This window comes from Rhyacophila brunnea, unplaced genomic scaffold (genome assembly GCF_057557595.1).
Source record: "Rhyacophila brunnea isolate RB1 unplaced genomic scaffold, BYU_Rbru_1.0 scaffold_18, whole genome shotgun sequence".
Classification (NCBI taxonomy): Eukaryota; Metazoa; Arthropoda; class Insecta; order Trichoptera; family Rhyacophilidae; genus Rhyacophila; species Rhyacophila brunnea.
Genome location: NW_028232837.1, coordinates 36,227,004 through 36,249,746, shown reverse-complemented (window position 1 = coordinate 36,249,746; position 22,743 = coordinate 36,227,004). Strand labels below are relative to the sequence as shown.

Here is a 22,743-nt window from a genome sequence, read left to right as displayed (position 1 = left end):
TTATGGATTAAGAATTTTGGGTTTTTGTCATGAATAAACTCAAAAGGTGAATCGGCTCTGACATATATGACAATTGAATGTGCACGTACACACCCCTCTGATCTGCAGATATTAAAACACAAAATAATTGATGGGGTTTCAAAAATGCTGAAACCACAAAAATGCTGCTGCATTTATCCACAACCTACTTTTGTGAATGAGAGTTAATATTACTAGTAATAATATTACAAGTCGATTTTGAGTAATTCGCGACCTCTGCTATAAGCGGACGAAACTGACCGTAATCGTTTTTAAATTATGTGTATTATTTACTATATACCTACTTATTGTGTCTTTCTGCAAAGAATTGAAAGTAAATCATATTAACTCGCTAAAATGTTACTCTAAACGGAAAGCACGAACACATCAAACTATGGACTTAACCCGGCTAAAGTCGTTAATGTATGACAATGTTATTGTTAGGGATAGGATGCATTAGTGCCATAGGAAGCTTTTGAATTATTGATCACAATAGACAAAGTAGATACCTACGCTCGCATATAGCTTTTTGCGAGCTTTTTAGCCTTTGCCACGTTTATTAATTGATTGCAGGTTTGCACAATTATGTAGATTTTTTTTAAAATTGGTGTTCGTGTTTCACAGCACGAATTTCGATTCGCGTAAAACATAGGTGTAAAGTGTAAAATTTATTAAATGATTAATATTGATGCGTTTTTAACTGATTGAAAAAATAATAATTTTGTTGATCGTAAATTATTCATGTTGCGTAAATAATGTACATTTTGAGGCTTTTGAAATTCTATTTAATATTTATTAGGTTTCCACCATTTTACAATAAATTATTGTCGACTCAATTATTTGGACGACTACATGATCATCATAATATATCAAGACTATTCAAGACTGGATATATAGAAGATTTAAAAATGTAGCATTCTTCATCGCTAATTAGAAATAGCCTATACAAAATCGTCGACTGTGATTCGAACTCGTGTTCTTCGTTTTGTTTTCCACTCAAGTCTTGAGTCAGTTGCTTAGTTGGCTGAAGCATTCGCCCGGCAATTGAAAGACGTGTGTCGAATCCTTTTAAGTAAAACTATTCTAATACATATCTACCGGCCTAAGTGTGTTTTTGAGGATTTTCTAATTTATATAATATTTTCTATGTATAAAGTCGCCTGAATAGACTTGACGTTGTTATCAATTTATTAAAATTACTTTATTTACAACACGTTTACATATTTTCATATTTTTTTTCGACGCAGCAGACAGACATTAAAAACTCGATATTACACTCGATAGTGTTGGCTATGCAGACGAAACCGTAAAAATATTTTCTCGGTATAATATAATTACTACGTTGTATTTAATTTAAACTTTATATCGGCTATTCTTATTAGTTACTCAGTAGCCGCCACTCCTCATTGCTGTGGACCGTAAAGTCCGTTTTAGACGGGACACTGGTGTTGCGCTCGATATAATATAAGAGGATTTTGTATTAGAATAAAGGGACCTTTGTATTATGTTTATGAACGCCCAGAGCTAATGAGTTAACGCATAGTTTCACGTTATAAATTAGAACATAAAACTGGCTGCAGTAATAAAACAAGTGTATCGGCGGCTTGAGAATGTAGCGGCCGACGGAAAAGTGTACCGATACGCGTTGACTCATTAGATCTGGGGCGTTCATAAGCATAATACAAAAGGCCCATTTATTCGAATACAAAGGTCTCCTATAGTATATCGAGCGGACACCGGTGTCCCGTCTGAACGGGCCTTAAACGTCACTACCCAAGTGCAAAGACGTCGAAGTCTTCGACCCCATGTGAGCTTTCATTCCGCAGCCATGAATGAGAACGGTATATAGATAAATTACTTATTTTATTATATAAAAAATCCTAGTAGGTACCTACCTACCTACGTGAAGCCTCTGAAAATAGCCCGTTATCAATAAAATTCTTAACTGCTGTAGTTAACATATCACCTATATATAAATGAATCTTCAGTAGGATATTAAATTTTAAGCAATGTCAAATGAAATATCATCAAAGCTTTGCGTCGTTTAATTGTGCTTTTTTATTCTATATTACAACGTTTTTATTAGGTCGTATTCTTATTTGTCCGGTGGTTGTTTATCCAGTACAAATCTTGCAATCAATTTTTAACTTACTTTCCGACTAGCTATACATTTGAAACTTTTAGAATATATCAGAACACGATGCCAATGCATTATTTTAATAATTTTAGCCATCTTTAAGTAGAATTGAATTCATTTTCAGTTAATTCTGTTTTGTATGAGAAGTTATTTCGAAAGAAATCCGTAATCCAATCCACTATTATTGGTTGCTTGGGGTCTGGGGTCCTAGCAACTAAATTATTAATATATACGTGCGTTACTACGGAAATCAATATGAAATGTCAAAATGATTTTTCAGTATTATTTCTATCAAATACAATTTTTTTTGATCATTTAAGCTAGTCAAGTCAAGTTTATATGATTCAACAGAAAATTTAGAAACGTTGTATATAAAAAGTTCTTTTTATCTTGTAATTATTTTCATTATAATATTAGTTAACTATTTGGAGAGAAGCGACATATCAGATACGTTAATTAGTATTTTTTTTATTTACTTAGATTAATTCGGTGATAAATAAAATATTAAAATTTTCCGCCTAAAAAATCAATGCTTAATCTCAAAAAGAAACACATTATAGTTAATATTAGGTATGTATGTATTTTTACATTCATACATTTGCGACACAGGCGGATTACGATTTTTTTCGCGACTAGTGCACAGTCTTAATTATGTAATAGTGCGCATATTGAGTGGGTTATTTACGGTCTAATACCCACTTTAGAGTGCATAGATTTACTTCTGGCAGTACGTATAACGCGGCCATAACAAGAAAATGTACTTGTAAACATGTATTATCCTGCAGTTGCAAAATTGCATGCTTGAATCTAAAAAGTTCGGAAGCTTCTGAATTTTTATGCGAGAGTTGGGATTTGTGCACAGTATAACGATAATGGCGAACCTGTCGGCAAAAAAATTAACTACACTATTTGAGGTCATTTTGAAGTTAACCGATGTTTACGACCTGTTAAATAAGTACCATAAAATTACTCTTAAATAATGAGATTGGAGAGGCAGTCAGCACTTTTACGTGTAAACAGTTATTTTCACGATAGTTTAAAATACACACCATTGCTGCCAGTAAATCGATGCACGTGTACATGCGCTATAATTCTACAATTCAAATTGAAAACAAATTGATTTTTGACAGCTGTGTATGTAGGTACCTACTTTAAACACGACCCAAGAAAATCCTTCCAGTGATTAATTATAACGTTAGTGCTTAATTTGATTTTGGGGAAACGTTCCATTTGCCAAAGCATAATCATAGGTAAATGGATACATACCTAATGAAATAATGGCCTATCTTCCGTCAATGTTTATCCCTCGTAACTTCTTCCACTAAACCCTTGTCATATGACGGTGAAGCTTCATCCATCTCGCGGAGATAGATCTGTAAACAAACAGCCAGTGGTATTGCTACACAAATCTCTTATGGACAGCTTGCGGGGTTTTCGACGACGACATTGATGTATTGAAATTATCGGGACTGGTTTGATTTTGACTGTGTCAGTCTTAGATATTTATAGAAAATTGCTCTCCCGATCACCACCGTTATCCCGATATTCAAAATATTCAGTTATTAAAATATGGAAATAGACTATAGGTAGGTACTTACTATAAATTTTTCTGGAGGCTGAATATAAAATAAAATTGTAATTTTGTTAGTTATATAATAATTATTGATAAATAATAATAAAGATAAATGTCTCAAAGACAAAAGTGATGAGGAACTGTTTTTCGGACCCTGCGATTATCTGTATTTCTGGCACCCAACCCGCGCAAGTCAGCAGCTACGTCTATCTCGGACAGCAGGTGTCCATAGACGGAAGCATGCACGATGAAATTGCTCGAAGAACAAAGCTGGGATGGAGTGCTTTCGGACGTCTGAATAGTATCTTCAAGAGTGACCTACCATTATGTCTTAAGCGTAGGGTGTTCAACCAATGTGTGCTACCCGTGCTCACGTATGGCTGCGAGACGTGGACCCTCAACACGAGAGATGTCCAAAGGCTACGAGTCACACAGCGAGGCATGGAGAGATGCATGTTGGGCATCACGCGAAAGGACCGTAAGAGAAACGAATGGGTTAGGAAGCAGACAAGAGTACGCGATGTAATAGACGTTGCCAAACAGCTGAAATGGAGATGGGCGGGGCACATTGCTCAGTCGAAAGGACGGCCGCTGGACAAATGCCGTCATCAAATGGTACCCAAGGGGTACGAAGCGGCCACAGGGTCGCCCTAAAAGCCGCTGGATTGACGAACTGGTAAAGTTCGGCGGAAATACGTGGCAGCGAACGACACAGGACCGAGAGAGTTGGAGAAAGCTTGGGGAGGCCTTCATCCAGCAGTGGATTGACCCCGGCTGATGATGATGCTATAATAATTATTAACTTTTTGTAGTCTGTCACGTTTTGTTGTACCTAGTTACTTAATAGACATTCAATGTTATCAACTGTCATGATTGATCCATCTCTGGACGAAGACATCCAGCTACCTAACCATATGCTGCCCAATTATTACCAGTTTTACAACGTATCACCATCGCGTAATTTTGGTTCCTCGCACATTGATTTCCTTTGCGGTTCTTTCACCTTACGCCCAATATGCCCGTTTATGTGTTACTCAATTTAACGGGTTCCGATTTAGCATCCCTATAATAATATTATGTTTTTTTTTAAAGTTATTATAGGTTGAACAGCATTTTCTTTTATACCTAACGGATTTACTACATCGGGTATTATTATGTTATCTATGCCTATGGTTAAATAAAAAGTCATCCCTCAGAATCTAAATGCGTATTAGATAATTGGACATTGATAATAATGACAAAGTGTATTTACTTACCTTTTCCGAATTCTGAATACTTCTGATAATTAATATGAATATCTTTATTAGAAGTAGTTACAATATGAAAAGAATTTTTTATATACAACGTTTTTAAATTTTCTGTTGAATTATATAAACTTGACTTGACTAGCTTAGACGATCAAAAAAAATTGTACTTGATAGAAATACTGAATAATGAAATGTCATTTCATATTGATTTCCATAGTAACGCACGTATATATTATTTAATAATTTAGTTGCGAGGACCCCCTAGCAACCAATAATGGTATCGAAATAACTTTTCATACAAAACTAAATTAACTGAAAATGAATTCAATTCTACTTAAAGATAATAGCTAAAAGTATTAAAAAATGCATTGTCATCGCGTTCTGATATATTCTAAAAGTTTCTAATATCTAGCTAGTCGGGAAGTTAGTTAAAAATCGATTGCAAGATTTGTACCGGACAAACAACCACCGGACAAATAATAAGAATTCGACCTAAGAAAAATGTTGTAAAATACAATTAACATTAATTTATAATTACTGAAAGCTATTTTTATTGACATATATATTTTGAATTCATTTTTAATCTTATAAATTAACCTAAGCGGAGCACCGTTTTTCTGACACAATAATTTTTAGGTCTCAAATGATAATGTATTTTTTTTTAATTCGTACAGAGTTTTTGTCACTTGAATCATTCCGATAGTTTCGCCTAATTTTTCTTCGCATAAATTACTACATGTAACTAACTGTCTAGATGGCGTATATCATTCAAATAAGTAAAAATGGATGATTTATCAAAAGTCGAATTTACGTATGCGGATAAATTAGTCAAGCTTAATCGTTTCTTTACCTGTAATATACCTGCCTACAAAAGTTTTTGTAGTATGCATGCATCTCAGTTTGTTCCAGAAACTAATGCCGTTTTCCTGCGCTTGTGAAACTCGATTTCCCTCTTTAAAACGAGAGCTCGTTGAACGCTTGCGAATTCGGATGACAGAGTTGAAATATTTCATTGGTGACGCGAGAAACAATGAATATTCATGTCTGTTATAATGCCTTGTTTCGCCGCTGGCGTTTCATTCCCTCGGTACGCCCCCTGTCATTTCGCAGAGCCTATTTTGCGACTCTGTATTATTAAAGTAATTGCTTTTAAAATTAAATTATAGAAAAGGTCTGTTTCTAATATTACTGTACTTATCAAGGTTTTCCATGGCTGATAAACAACGCGATAGGTACACATTAGGAAACCCTTTTCATTGTTTTTTTTTAATTTTTAGGTAACTCTTTTACTTAAATTTTATTATGAGTTCTGATGTCGACAATTAGTTGTAGAACCAGGGAACTCAGAAATAATGGGAACTGAAATACACAACGGGTAAGGCGATAGCAGGTAACCGACTCGAGTAAGGAAGAATCCGGGTTAAACTTACACAGTGTTAAGAATACGTTTTACGTCGAATACTAAAAACTGCTCTCGGTTTATGCATTTACGCTCATTTATTGTTGGTGTATTACACACACTATTGCACGTGCATAATGCGTGCTTCATTTTCGTAGGACACTCACACATTCAAAAGCCTGCTTCACCATGCGGCGTATTGAATATTGCCTATCGGTATTCTATTTATTATCTTTTCTGTGTGTAGAACAGACATTAATTATAATTAATTAAAATGGTAATTTCACAATATAGATTTTAATAAAGAAATCATTCTACAACTAGGTATTTGTGATTGCTCATTCTTACCTCTTAGAATCTTTATGAATGAATATAATCACCGTACTATAAATACACAATGTTGTTGCATAAATCGACCAAAGTAACGTGACGTTGCAAATGTAACGAGTTTAATTAATATGTATGGGTGTAACCGAAGAAGAAACACGATAAATTTTAAACATTTGTATACATATAAGTATGATGTCCGCTAAATATATATATATATATATATATATATATATATTTTATACTTTCTAAAATATAAATATGTACATACTTATATATTTATTTATATGTTGTTTTATAAATCTTAGTCATTAATTATTTATGTGTAACAAAAAATATAGACTTACCTAAGCTATATTGTGTAATAGTTACACATTCACGATTCACACAATACTGTATGTGTATAATATGACTACAAACTCTTGTTAAAAGTGGGCTACTCCTGCTTAATCTATATCTCAGTAACCAAATAAATACTCCGATTACAACGGATGTCGTTTCGATGCATGTAGGTTTCTATGCATCTTTTGGTATTTTAATTGTAGATAATATTAAAAAAAAAGTCACGATGCTTGCTGAAACGCGACGTGTTGTGGGTTTATTCGAAACGCGTCCGTTCGAAAGGCAATCTTTCCAATAATTGTTTGTAGTCGATCGGAAAAGCCGTCATAATATCTACAGCTCTTATCAAAAGTTTTTTGTTGTTCGTTCATATAATTTTCATCAAATGTAATAAATTCATTAAATCTTTGCAATCTATTCAATACACTTCATTCTTCAGAAGCGCTTAATTTTACTACTAGATTATCCACAACAACTGACGATCAAGACAATGATGTATCACTTGAGACTTAACACGGTCATTAAATTTTCAATCGTATCGAATCACAGTGTGAAACATTGTGTGTACCTACTTTCGTCTCTATTTTTCTCGATTTTTCCTATTTCAATACACAACCAGAACAACCTTCTATACACAACATAATGGTAGGCGAGGAAGTGGTTGGTCACCAACACGGTTGTCCAACAGCTTAAAGAACATTATGGGTAACTATGTGGACGGTTGACTGCAAGGTTCACTGGAGAGACGTATAAAAAATCACACAAAACGAGCAACAGATAAAAAACTGCCAATGAAAATTTAAAGCTAAAACATTTTAAACATACCAAAACTAAAACCACTATTATCAGAGCTAGTACAGAACCAAAAGAAAGTTGAGATTTGGATAACTTTTTTACGTCTTGTAAGAAATGTCTATGTTTATGTTTGTAATTATTTACAAATGTACTGGTGCTGTTTGGGCTTGGATAAAGATGATGGCAAATTTGGCATAATATTCAACTAACTAAAAAAAAAATCCTTCTCCCTTTTTCTTTTGTACACATAAATAATTTTACTTGCATATGTAAAATATTTCGTTTTTATATTATCTGATTCGTGATCACTGTTAGCGAGAGTTGGTCAACTTTTCTTAAAGGTTTTCTTATCTCCGAACACCCCTGACAGTTATCAACTCTTCATTAATCAATAATGGATGTAAGCCGATGAAAATATATGGCCAGGTTTCTCATCCACTTGTTCCAAGATGTTTGATCTTATCAACTTGTGTAAGAAATTTAATTTATCACATAAACCATTATTGTTTTCAGTTATTTAATAAGTCTGGTATTAGATTATTTAATTATATGTACCGAACCTCCCGAGCTGTTAAAGTGCGGCCACACCGGCAACAAGTCGCGCGACAACTCGTTAAATTTTACGATAATTATCATAATTGCTTAAGAAATTTTACGATAATTATCATGCGTATCGTAAAATTTAACGAGTTGTCGCGCGACTTGTTTTCGGTGTGGACCCGGCATAATGTTGAACACTGTGGATCACTGTCCAGTGTCTAGGTATTATCGGTAGAGGAAAGGAGCGGTTACACTTCATATCTACATACTTAAGGGGAGAACTTGTGATCAATTCATCGATCCAGTGACATTGTGACCGTCGCGGAACTGTTGGACACTACTGAATCACGGAACGCGATAATATACTAACCGGGTTGAGTCACTGATTAATGAAAATCAATATTGGATATCCATAACTGAAACAAATCTAATGAAAGCTACAATATATTGTTTCAATATATACCTATTTGTTTTGATGGCTTATTATTAAGTGATTAAAAGATATAGCCTGACTTTCTACGCCATGCTGTGTATTGGTTTTGGGTCAGCATTATCGCTGTTAATTGATGAGACGAGAAAGCGAGGAAATGCGATCAATGACGGAAACAACCGGAGCGGATCAAAGCGATCTCTGCAGCTGGGGGTTAATAATAAAATGATTGCCATTTACTGCTCACCCGGCGTGATTTCAAATCGGTTCTGCATTATGATATCAAATTTCGCCGAATGTTTCTACTGTATTGGACTATACTAAACTTATCGTTTCTTTGCTCGGAAATCGAAATGTCGTGATACGTAGTAAAATGGAACCAATCAAAAAGAATTGACTGTTTGTATTGGATATTAGATAATGTTGGTCCGATATTATTGAGTGTGTTTATTTGGTGTAGATAATGTCAGATACGATTACATTCTACAGACGCATTGTCGTATATTTATAACTAAACTTTTTTTCTTTTATTGTGTTAACAGTGTCAATTCTAAAATGAATTTTTGTAATTAGTGGAACTATTTAGTAGTTCCTATATACGCATTGTCTTATATCTTAATTGATGCATGGATACTCAACGGTCACTAGAAATGATTAGAAGAAAGTACTCAGGGAATAATCTAGGCGACGTAATTATTTACATTATAAATGATCAAATTTCATTGTTCATGAGGTTTCCTCCACGAAAATTGTTCATACTGTCTCTTGCGTGGTGTAATAAATTGTAGAATACCATATAGTTTATACCGGAATTGTTCCAGGACCAAGTTACCTAGAACTGATTCGGAGTGCATGATTGTTAATACGATGTATCAATGGTCGACATCTGTAAATAAATATGGTTTATTTAAACGTTTTGCTTGCTGCTCGTCGCATCTACCTATAATACATCATAGCTTTTGATTGATTACGGACGCTAACAGTGATAACTGAAATTCAAGGTGTTATCTATAATCTCATTCCACCTGGAAAGATCCCGCGTTGACTTGTTGCTTCAGTAATTGATGTTCTCTGTTTGGAAGGCGTGTGCCCTCGTGGCCTCCTTCCTTCGACGCTACCATTGATTTCAGGCTGCTCGAATTTCTTTCGACAGTATGATCAAAACATTAAAGACAGAACTCGCGTATTGTAGGTATAGGTATACAAGAAGGAGAAAGGTTCTTTGATGCCAGACTCTTCCAATATTGATAACATGTTCATCCATTGAATGCAGAGCATCCTTTGGTAGCACTACATCAGCAGCGACGATTTTTTTCCTATCGTATTCATTGGGGGTCAAAGTCTCAGAAACGTATAAAAATGAAAATTTCAGTGTTTTTCATTTGGTGATTTTTTCATACCTTAGCGAGACTACTCGTTGAACATTGCAATTATTCGCAAATTTCCTTCTCGTAACTATCAAAATCATTGAGACTTAAACCAATGTACCTATATGAAATCGCTTCTATAAGAAATTATCTTCCCAGACGATTTAGTCCCCGTCAGGACAAGCTTCTCTGGTCTTCAATTTTTTATTGATTCGTTTAAGAATGGCTAGATATATTGATATATTTATATTAATACGTCCAAAGAGATCGCTCAAATCCGTATAACTGAATTGACAAATTTCACTTAGCAGGGAGATGCATGGATCAATGTACTCGTTCGAGATACAATGTCAAAACACCGAAAGTATTCGAGACAACGTAAATGTGTAAAAAGTTTACGAGGTTTCACTTTTGTTTCGTTAAATAATAATATTGAATATTATAGTAATAAAAGCACTTAAGTAATCATTTTAATTAAAAATGAAAACAATGAACCGTTTTGTAGAATGCAATTACTTTTTAATTTAATATTTGAGCGATTTGGAAGCGACTGACTCTGAAAGCCGTCGAGTAAAAAAAAATAATTCCATTCACGATTCCCGGACGTCAGTATTTTTCTCGTATAGTTTTTTTTGACGGGAACGAAACAGATGGCAGGCAGACAGACGAGTGGCGATTTTTCCGTAGAAGAGGCTGTGTCACGCGGCGCCCTCTGGGGATGCAGCGACACCGCCGACGCCCGTTCGGATTCGAATCCGACGCCGTATTTAATTTGACGCTCTAGCGGAGGAATATTTTCAATTATCGCCGTCTGTCGGATATGCGTTCGGAGGGAATTTTGCACACACGACTGAAAGAAATCTGTTTTTTCTACTGGAAAAGCTTATTTGTTTCAGTATTGAAATGTATTAAGATGATTAATTTATAGTTTTAGTGCAAATTTGTTTTGATATCCGTAATAACAAACTGTAACCAAATCGGCTCATACAATAAATAATCTATGAAAATTGTAGCTTCAATTTTATTCTAAATTGTATTCTCATCTTGGTCGACTCATAGTTGAGGATCGTTACCACTTTTAAATTTTGCCATCCTTTGAGCGACCAAGACTTTCCATCCTTCTCGATCTTCCGCTTCTCTCAGGCCAGAATGAATGGTGCCCCCAGTCAGCTCTTTCACTTGGTCGCTCCAGCGCGCAGACGCTCTTTCTCTGCTTCGCCTTTCCTGGAAGCCACCCAAAACCACCAGTCTCTGCAGGTTGTCAGGTCCGCGCCGGACCAAAAAACTGCAGAACTCATCGATTCTGCGACATATTGTCGAGAGCCGTTCCTTTATCTGCAGTCTCTGGATGATTGAGTAGTTCGTCCTGTGCTGCGTCCAAGAAATACGAATCTTTCGGCGCCAACACAACATCTCAAAGGCATCAATTGCTTTCGCTCCCTTGCCTTCAGGGTCCATGACTCGACTGTATTATAGGACAGTTAATAATAACATTTTTTTTCTTTTTATGTAGAATGTTATACACAATAATTATTATCATCACTATCAGCATTAATTATCACTGTAGATTAAAACCGTATTCTATTCTATTATATTTTCTTAATTATTATGAAAGTGAGAAAATTGGTATAAATTCTGAAAAAAGCTTAATTTCCGGAATCGGGGTTGAAAGTCCTAAACTTGATATCCAGGAATTAACAATTCTATTTGCAATTAGATTCTTTAGTTTCCACACAAGTTTAATAGCGTAACGCGACATCGTTACTAATTTGACAGACGATACATTTTTTTTTTGTCAGCGTACACAAACACAAATTTTAGACTTTCGCTTGGTTTTATCTTACAATGTTCAGTTCATGCGGCAGTATTTTAAATATATTTTGGCTTATCTCATATTATTATTGTCTTTTTTTATTTCGCATGAGAACGATAATAAATTATCTATTATGATTGCAAAGCACAACTTTTTCCTTTAGAATATTGCTAATATTAAAATAAATCAAATATTTACAATGAAATAAACCTTTGCGCTCTCTTTATTTGTTTCCACGCAATTTCACATTGCTCAATAGTGATGATATTAATTGCTTTTTTTGTTTTATTTTTTTCCGCCCGGCGGGCAGTGCAAACAAAAACCGAAACGTGTTGTTTTGATTGAATAATTCTTGTAGACAATGCTATTTATATTATTTTCGTTCTTAATTTGAAAAAAAGAATAGTGGGAGAGATAACCGTTCATTAGACGCCATTTTATTATTAATTTCAGCTTAATTGGAAATTGATTGAAAACGGATACGTATCATTAATATTCTTTTCAATCACAAAATAAACATTTTGTTATAAACTGGCTATATACATTTATTATGTACTTATATTTCTTTCATCAAATAATCGTAGGTATATAGAAAATGCAGTATCTAGATTCTAGAATACGTCATAAATTAACAATATGTAGGAAGACTACAAACAATCTTATACATATTATCTTTTCACGAAACATCCCTGAAAACTTGTGCGGGAATATATCGACTCTGTTTAGGAAAAAGTGCGTAACCCTCGATTTTTCGAAAAGTGATATTATTACAATGCATACCTACAGCTAAAACACGTTCTGTAAAAAGGAAGTAAGCCGCAAATGCCGAATTATTATCTAAATTCAGGTTTTAATTGAGCTTTAATTAAGTTTTAATTTAAGGGAAAAAAAAACATTAATTTACCCTAAATTTTAGTGATTTTACTGTAATAACTTATTTAATTATTATTAGATCAAAAAGATATTACACCAAATCATCAATCATCATGTACCCAATGTCTGTGCCTATTTTTTTTTTTATATAGAACCAAAATCATTCAAAAAACTTTTTTTCCCCCTCCTGTAAAATTTGTTCTGTGAGGGTTACGCCCATTTTCCTAAACACGGTCGATATTATTAATGACACTTTTATGTGCCTTCGACGTTTAAGGAAGACTAGATCCCGACTTGACTTGCGGTGGTTCGGTGAACCGGAGCTGTCCGCACATGATGATGATGATGACCACGCACCTCAGCCACTATTCCCCTTCTGTACACCGCGCCACGCACACTCCACCGCATGGTTCCTACTCTCGCTACGGTGGAAAGGTGGACAGGCGTGCGGGGGTCGAACGTACTGATTCTGAGTAATTATGAGTAATCGTTGCTGCGACACATGGTTGTCATTGGCGGACAGCCTAATAGCTCGCAATACATCTCGGTACTAGGCGCCGTCGTTCTCTTGAATGACATACAGAATTCACCAACAAGTTGAAGGTGACCAACCGATGTAATCGGTCAATGAACTATCATGAGTTCACACTTCACAGTAGGTACACACCGTAGCTAGAAACGTAGGTAGTATCTGACAATGTGAATGTATCTGATAATCGGTACTGACATCGCCTTTCTATGACGAACCCTCGGATGCATTTCAATTAACTACGGTTCTCCGTAGGAAATCAACATAAATTTCATTCCCCTCTAAATAAACATTTAAAAAAAGTATATTAATATATGCGTTTCTGCCGAAGAATAAAGACGCCTCATTAATACTTCGATACTCTCTTACCGTAAGGGAAGGTTGTGTAAAAAAGAATTACATAATTTATTAATACGATTATTGCATTTTGTTAACCATTGTAATACTTTTTATTTTGTGCCTACAACCTTAATAAAACATTTTCTCCAAAACGAGAGATTTCTAATTCCTACTGATAGCATCCCTTTAAAAAAACATTAAACACGTTCAGTTTAACAATTCTCCCGAAAGCGGTTTGTTAGTACCTACCTAAATAAATTTTTGATAATAAAATCAATAAAATAATTCAAAACCTGAGTAGAGTATTATGAGATCGAGTATATAATATAATATATATATTATATACATATATGTTTTTAAACTTTGAAAACTTTTTTTAATTCATTTACAATTTCATTCGGATTGAAACATTAAATTTGATTTTGCAAGGCGATGCAGTCGATAACATCGTTAAGTTTTTCTTTAATTTTCAGCGTATCGTGTGCAAGAGGCTTTCCGCCGGACGTGTTCCCTATTAAATTTTACAGCCTATAAAAGCTCAACATAAACTTTTAATATTTTCAAGTCAAACGGATTTTAGTGCCCACTTTGGATTACATTCACAAAAAATATCTTCTGAATATTTTGAAAAGTTTATTAATCTTATAATATCCTACTTACTTGTAATGTATAAATATTTCTATAATATATATATTATATAAAATCGTAAAATATAATCAATTAATAAATCGATGTTTAAGTATTTGTTTTTCATCCCGTATGTACTATGTTAAGTAAACATGTCAGCATTCTCCTGATCATTGTTTATTGGGAAGGAATGCTGATTTAAACGTTACATTATTTTACTAAAATTTCAATGTATACACGGTTAATTGATTTACAATAAAAAAACATTATTTTGAGATTTTTGGCTTTCATCTAATTCTTGCTCGTCGAACTTTTCCCGTGTATCCATTAGCGATGCAAACAGATATATTTATCATAGGCATCGTTGAAGTATGTACCTACCTCCATACAATATGTTACATAACTATATTATAATCACCCGTTATGTCTCATATGTATTAAAACCATCTTGGGATTGTGGTTTTTTGAATCGGAGTTTTATGCCTTTCAGCAGCTGCGTATCAAGTGTCTTTTTAGTAAATTACTTGACGATATATTTACGTTATTATTGATTTAAGTTTTGTACTTTTCCATTTCAGTCGTTTTTGCGACCCGGGTTTCGCCACCTCTCACATCTTCAGACACTCTGCACTAGGGAATCCAATCCCGAGCCAAAATCTTGATCCCGGGATTGGCTTTTTTTTCAATAGTTAATATAAAATTTTTATATACACAAATAACGTTGATAGTATCTGTCAGAAATAAATCTAGTATTATTTATACTATTTAAGACATTTATTGTCAATATTGTGTAAGTTCAATCTATGTTTACTTGCCAGACCCAGGATTCGAACCTGGGACCCACGGCGTTATGGTCGAAGTGGCTGACATCCATTTCTCGTAAAACACAAAATCTGTCAATACAAACCTCTACTCTGTGGAGGGGAGGCTCATTATGATCCTATTAGGATCGGACATGGTCGAAAGAAGAAAAGAAGTTCACTATTGGAAATACGTAGGTTTAATGGAGTAAATAATATTGTTATATAAATAATAATGTGAAAGTAAAATAGTTTTATTAATTTATGAAAAGATAATATAATAAGATTATTTCTAATGTGTTTATAATATCTTATTGAAACTAATTTTCTGTTATGTTTTCATTTTTATTTTATTTTCCATAATAATTGATAAAAAAAATCAATCCCGGGATTCATAGGTATCGAAAATAGTTCGGGATCCCGGGAATGGAATCCCTACTCTGCACACTTACCAAAGGTACATACAACGATATGGACCAACATTCTTAAGAGTTTTGCTGTTTCTTTTATTTCTCTGAATTGTAAAGTAATCAAGATGAACTACAAAACGATGGGAGGGAACTATAATATGTCCAAAACAAAAGTCACTGTTCAAATTTTTTATATCTGATCGAATGATAAATGTGTATTTTATTCACTGAAATAGTGAAATTTATTGGAACTCTTGTTTCCATCATATAATTCACATTTTCTACAATACTACTAGAATATTAATGCAATCCACATAGCTATTGTCTATTGACTCTAGTGAGTACTCTAGTAATTTGGTATGTGGGCACATACTCCATGTTTTTAATTATTGAAGAAAGTCTGTAAGAAAACCCTATTATAATAAAGAAATAATTGCTCCCTTGGACTTAACAGCATAAACGGTAGCGAATCGCCTCATTTTCTTTATGTAGCTAAGTTGGTAGCTAAGAAGTAGTTAGGTGCCAGGTAATGTAAGGTAAGAAATATCGCGTGACGCAAGATTTATCGGCCGGGAATGGAAAACGGTTGTCAGGCTCAAAGAAAAAAGAAAAAAAAATCGCCCGCCCTCACAGCCAACCGGCAGTCGTATTAACATTTAATACAGATAAATCCTTATGATTTATTAATCCACAACAAAAATTTTCACGTGGAAAATGAAAGGTGTACATACCTGTTTGGGCAAACGCGAGGTAAAATTATAATTGCCGAGTAGGCGTTTGCTAATTTTCATACTTTTTCGGTCTGGTTTTTATTCTATTAATAATTTCGTATAGGTAAATAACAGGTGAATCAATGGCGCTCATGGAATATAATTTACGATTTATAACCGTGTGTGTGTATAGTGCAGGTATTATTTAGCATAATAAAATTATATAATTATCAACTCCCATTAGATTCAGTAAGATTACTCAATATAAAAAATATACTATTTTATAACTAGATCTTTCTTTAATATAAATACCAATTTATCGTCTGTTGCCCTGGGAATTGTTAAATAGAATCATTGCTTAATAATTTAATATAGGTATCTGTGTTAAACAAAAATTACATAAAGCGACACATCATACAGAAGACGGTATTAACAATTAATGTACATACGTAAAATACGGATTTTTCTTTATTACTTTTACCTTTTTGACATAAATCAATCCTTTGGATTAATGTTATACTATATCCTAAAAATATTGTGGCTTATTCATTGTTTTTTTTTTCAATTACCTATATATTATTACTAGGTACATTTATTAAAATAATTACAAGTGCTTAATGTAACCATTGAGCAGGTATGGAATATAATATCTAATATTTTGAATTCTTTTGTTACAGATTGGTGCTCATATAAACAGTGAAATGTAAGTTTATTATCAATTATGTTTTTTAAGCCGCTTTAAGTGCTTTTATTTAAATTTACACAAGAATTTCCACATTTTCCACGAGAGTTTTGGTTTTCGCTTCGGTAAATTTTCAAAGGTCACTTCTCCATTGTCGGACCAAATTTTCCTTTTTCCTCTTCCGTACATTTGACATTTGTGCTCATAATGTTTCCACAATGAATGGTATGACCTTTACTCTATGTACCTACCTATATCCGTATAATTAGGGACATTTTCAAACGGCTTCAAGATGCTCCATATCACCGCAGTATGTACGCTTAAATTGAACAATTACATAAAAGAATACGTAGATAATTTATAGTTTATGTTTTAGGTGTTATCAATTTTTACAATAGGTCATTCCATTTGTTTTTTGTAACGCTGAATTTGCATAAATCCCCGTCCAATAACATTAGAATTTGTTTTCATGAGATTCAACGTTTACTCAGTGGTAGTTGTACTCATTGTAATTCTTTAATCGTTATGTATTCACCACAATGAAAAAATATTTTTTATGTAGTGAATACCGAGTGATAGACACATTTTATAAATTGTCATTCTGACTCGATATCCAACGGTATATAGCAGTGGTTCTCACGTGCACAATTAACATTGACAGTTCTATGGAAACGTCTGGTGGCCGCAACAAATTTCACTTTTTGTTATGATTGAAAAAAAATTAAAGCTTAATTTTATTCACTAAAAGAATGGATCAATTTATTTATAGACAAGTCAATTTAATAAAAGACATTTGAACATTTTAGTACATGCATATTTAAAAATAATGCAAATGGAAATTCCTCAATACTCATTTTTTCCAATGCGAGCCGCATGGCTGTTTCTAAGTATACACCTGTAAACTGGCTTCGATATTTGTTTTTTATGAAGTGCATTACACTGAATGATCTTTCACAGTATACAGTAGTAAGAAAAATCGACAATATTAATGAAGCAATTGTTCCCAATTCTTTGAATTTACTCGATTCTTGGTCAACGTATAACTTCGACCAAATTTTTTCATCTGTGGTATTATTAAAATGGTTTTGACGTACTTTGCCATGGCTCATTTCCAATAACGCATATTTAACGTTAGCCCAGTTAATTAAATTAAATACTGAAAATGATGTTAATCTCGTTTGTAGTAGTATGACATTTTCATTTTTCATCATCTAAAAAGGTGAAGTTACGAATGAAAGAGTTAAAAAAAATCAATTCTTTGAACCTTTTATCAAGTTCCAGATTAAGAGATTGAAGGTACTCTATTATTTTAAGCTTTAATTTAAATTTAGAAGTTTTTTCGTTATGTTATCTCTGAAATCGCTAAAAGAGGATAAAATAGAACAATTGTCATTTTCAACTTCTGACACGAAACTTTTCACTGTGTTTTTGAATTTGTCTATGATGAACACGGTATCTATTATTCTTGGGCCCACCAGGGCCGCACATGAGAACCACTGGTATAGTGTAGACGCTCATTGGCTAAAACTATATATACCTAATTATGAATAGTAGTTGAGTCAAAAACTCTAGCTCATCTAGGGATTGTAATACCGAATGAATATATGAATACCGGTATTTCTTATTGAATACCGGTTTTTTGTCAAAACTTATCATAGAAAAAAGAAGTACCTATCAATAAATATAACTATTAAAATCTATTTGAAATACTAGTTTTTTTGCAATCTACCTACATTTATTATGTTGACCTTTATAAATATGTATCTAGATGATAATATTTTAGAACTGTTAATTTTTATAAAATACTAGTCCGTGTCCGGGTATAGGAAAATCTTTCTGAAATACAACGTTTGTTGGATGTACTATCAACGTTGGATCAATAGTTATAGAATAATTGGAGACATTTGCCACAAATGTCTTCTTTTTCGAAATATGTTAATTCATCGCGACAATTCTATAAGTATATTTGAGTGATTTTGTTTTAATATTATGTAACTTTTGGTAGTTTCAGTCAATATATTTGCGTTTTGGCGGCACAAAATTTATACACTATATATTTATACATTATAGTAGTAAATAATGAATAAATAAAATTAATTCATTTTCGAAATACCGAAAATACCGTTATTTCGGATTTTTGAAACCGGTATTTCGGTATCGATAAATAATTGAATACCGGTTTTGAAATACCGGTATTGCAATCCCAAAGCTCATCGTATCGCAAATTGTATAATCATTATTATTAAAGGGTTATAGTTTTCTCATGTTTAATTTCTTCCAAATATCCGAATCTTCCAAATTTTCGACTTATACGAGGTATAAATGAGAACTCTGCCATTTTGGGCAGTGTTGACCTGTATGTCCCTGATAACTATCTTAGAAATAGAGAACATCAGTTGTTTATTCTCCCAAGGTGCAGAACCAACCTGCCACTGGTAATGCCAATTGGGAGGGCGATAACTATGTTGAACGAAATTGCTTCGGGTGTTGATATATTCCACCTACGTGAGGATGAGTATAGGTGGACGTTATTTTATAATTTTTTTAAATAGGGTCTGCTTAACTCATCCGGTGTATTTCCATGTACCTATATAATTAATATTTTTGTATGTACTTATTAGTTTAATAACATATTATCTATCTCTTTTTTATGTCATGTTGTGAACGTCTTAAACTTATAATTTGTAATGTCCACAATATGTAAAAATAAATAAATTGAAATTGAAATTGAATTGAAAATGTATTTTATTCATTTATATTTTGTATTATTATATTGCGCCATTTGCTTTTATCGGTGTGTCGTTTATGCACAACGTTGTTTGCAATAGCGTCCTTCCAATAGCGATAGGGAAACGCTATCATATATTATGTTTCAATGGGACTGGAAGGAAAGAGAAGTATATGTAAATATCACTAGTAGAACGTATTATTATTAAATGCACACGAGAGCAACCTCGTAGAAAACCACAGTAAAGTATGGATGGAAATTGAATGCACTTTTTTAACTATGCTTCAAAGCTGATATACCTATCCGTTTGGTCTTCCAAGTGTTGCTGGTATCACAGTAGAGGTTTATTTCTCGCCAGGGATATTAAGGCTATAATACTTCAGCTGAGGCATGGTCTAAAAAGATCGTGACTAGGCGATGCGCGGATTGTGCAAATGACGCGAGCCGAACGAAATATAATTTGTCATAAAAATTCAATATGCGTCCTTTTAATGTTATGTTTATTATTATTTTCGTAATAATAATAGTATATTCATTTACATGTTTTCTTTTTCAAGTACATGCGGAACGTTTTTTAGTCATCTTTACACGATTTAAGAATATACTCCTCCGACGCCATAACAAAACAAATTGACGTGCTCACACCTCGACTGTCAGTCTCCGATTGGTGACGACTGCGAAATTTCGTTCCAACTACTGTTGAAAATTATTTGCCGTTTCACTTATGTATGCTCTTAAAGAAGTGGTGAAATTCTGAAGGAGCCATGTCAAGTGAACAAGGCGGCGGATGGCTTATGAATTGGACGTCAGTGGCATGCAGCGGCGGTTTTAATTTAATGTACATATTAATTCCGTTGTATATAACTATTTAATTATTTACTTTTTATTCAAATAATTCACAAGTTTTGAGAATGTAACATACTAATTATTGAACATACATAATTTTGAGAACACTTTTGAGAAAATATATTTCTTATAACCAATAGAAAAAATCTTTTTGAAAAAGGTATGATACCCCGCAGGAATCGAACCTGCATCTCTCGGGTTTCGCGCCCACTATGCTAAAGGTAACATGCTTAATTATGACAAATTTTAACTAATGGCTCTTATAATTTCAAAGCTCAATTTAGAAAGCGCTTCAGAGTATTAATCATAAGAGCCATTATGCGTATCTTTAGCTTAGTGGTCTATGTGCGTAGGCGCGAAACCCGCCTACGCACGAGATGCAGGTTCGATCCTGCGGGATGTCTTACTTTTTTCAAAAAGATTTATCGATTATAATAATTATATTTTTGTGGTTAAGTGTTTTCAAAATGATGTATGTATATAATATGTAACATGTCAAGTGAATGGTATAAAGCTTACCTTTGCCACCGTACCGGTATAAGTTATGTATAATCGACATGTCTTTATTATATTTTTTTACACTATTTCGCTACTCCAACATCGTGTTCAACCCCATTCAAAATTAGTCTCAGCGGACAGTCTAAACCTCGAAACATTTGCGAAGGTTCTTTATTATTTACGTCCACGGGCAGTTTCAGAGTGCTCAGACGCCGAGCACTGACGTTCTAAAACCGGGCTTATGTACAACGTGCGGTCCAGCCGTACTGCCCGCAACAGTAATGCATCCCTCGGTCCCACCAAGTTAAAATTTGCGACACTACAATTAATCTCTACCTACACATCGTAATATTTAGTAATACAATTTTTGTGTTTGGAAAATAGTCACTATAAATTTTACTAAAGATTTTTCACGTGTTATGACATTTTCGGTTACATGTAAATTGTACCTACGTAAAACATTTCACCGTGGCACAGTTCACCGTGAGCTTTCTTATCGGAAAGAGATGACCGTATAGGTACTATAAAAAAGTGCAACGGTATAAAACGTATACTCTACCTACCTACGGAATTGAAAACTAAAGAGAAAGGTGATTTTTTAAAAAAAAAATTTGCCCTAAATTAAATGATTGCTCAATTCCACGTCATAAGTTTTACATCAGTATATATTTTTATTTAGATGATTCTTCAAACGAATATTTCTAACAATATTTCTTTTAGGCTTATATATACTTCAGTTGAGGCATGGTCTAAAAAGATCGTGGCTAGGCGATGCGCGGATTGTGCAAATGACGCGTGCCGAACGAAATATAATTTGTCATATAAATCCAACATGCGTCCATTTAATGTTCTGTTTATTGTTCTATTAGTAACAATAATAATATATTCATTGTCATGTTTTCTTTTTCAAGTAAATGGATAACGTTTTTTAGTCATCTTTACACGACTTAAGAATTAATACCCCCGTCGCCACCATGAAACAAATTGACGTGTTCACAGCTCAACTTTCGCTCTCCGGTTGCCAGCGAGTCTTTCTTCGAATTTCGTCGCACCTATAGTTGAAAATTATTTTGCCGTTTCACTGAAGTATGCTCTTAATGCTTGCTGATTTTTGTTGCCTATTCTAACGAAGCATTTCCACCTGCCAGATTTATGATACACCGATGACAATGACTGCGAGGCAATGCTCTAGCAACTAGGCAACTAGGCAACGGATACACACAGAAAATGTAGTGTATATTCTTTTCTTTTATTGTATTATATTTTTTTCAATGACTAATGATTTATTTGTATTTATATTAGAATTGGAGCTTTTTCTTTTAAAAAAAGTATATGTTGTGTAAGGTCTAGGGGCGATTCGGCGCCGGGACAACTGGGCGCCTCGCAATCGAATGAAATTCGAAAATAAATAGACGTTCGTGAATTATAGGTTTCTACTTTAAAAATATATATTTAATATTATTATTTATATTATACCTACCTGGTGAAAATTTAAATATGTACACGTTAATAATGATTTAATTGTGCATAAGTTTATGTTCCAACGGGAAGAGAGTTCTTTTATTTTACAACGTTTTTATTAGCTCGTATTCTTATTTGTCCGGTGGTTGTTTATCCGGTACAAATCTTCCAATCGATTTTTAACTAACTTTCCGACTAGCTAGACATTTGAAACCTTTAGAATATATCGGAACACGATGCCAATGCATTTTT

At 33.6% G+C, this 22,743-nt stretch overlaps 1 protein-coding gene across 1 annotated transcript in view; it reads left to right on the top strand.

Moving 5' to 3' along the window:
• Tl (toll like receptor) overlaps nt 1-22,743 on the top strand; it is a 407,432-nt gene that overhangs the window by 170,812 nt on the left and 213,877 nt on the right. Inside the window, exon 4 of the mRNA XM_085945120.1 lies at nt 16,954-16,979. The gene's annotated coding sequence lies outside the window, so the exon portion shown is untranslated. The remainder of the gene's footprint in view (nt 1-16,953; nt 16,980-22,743) is intronic.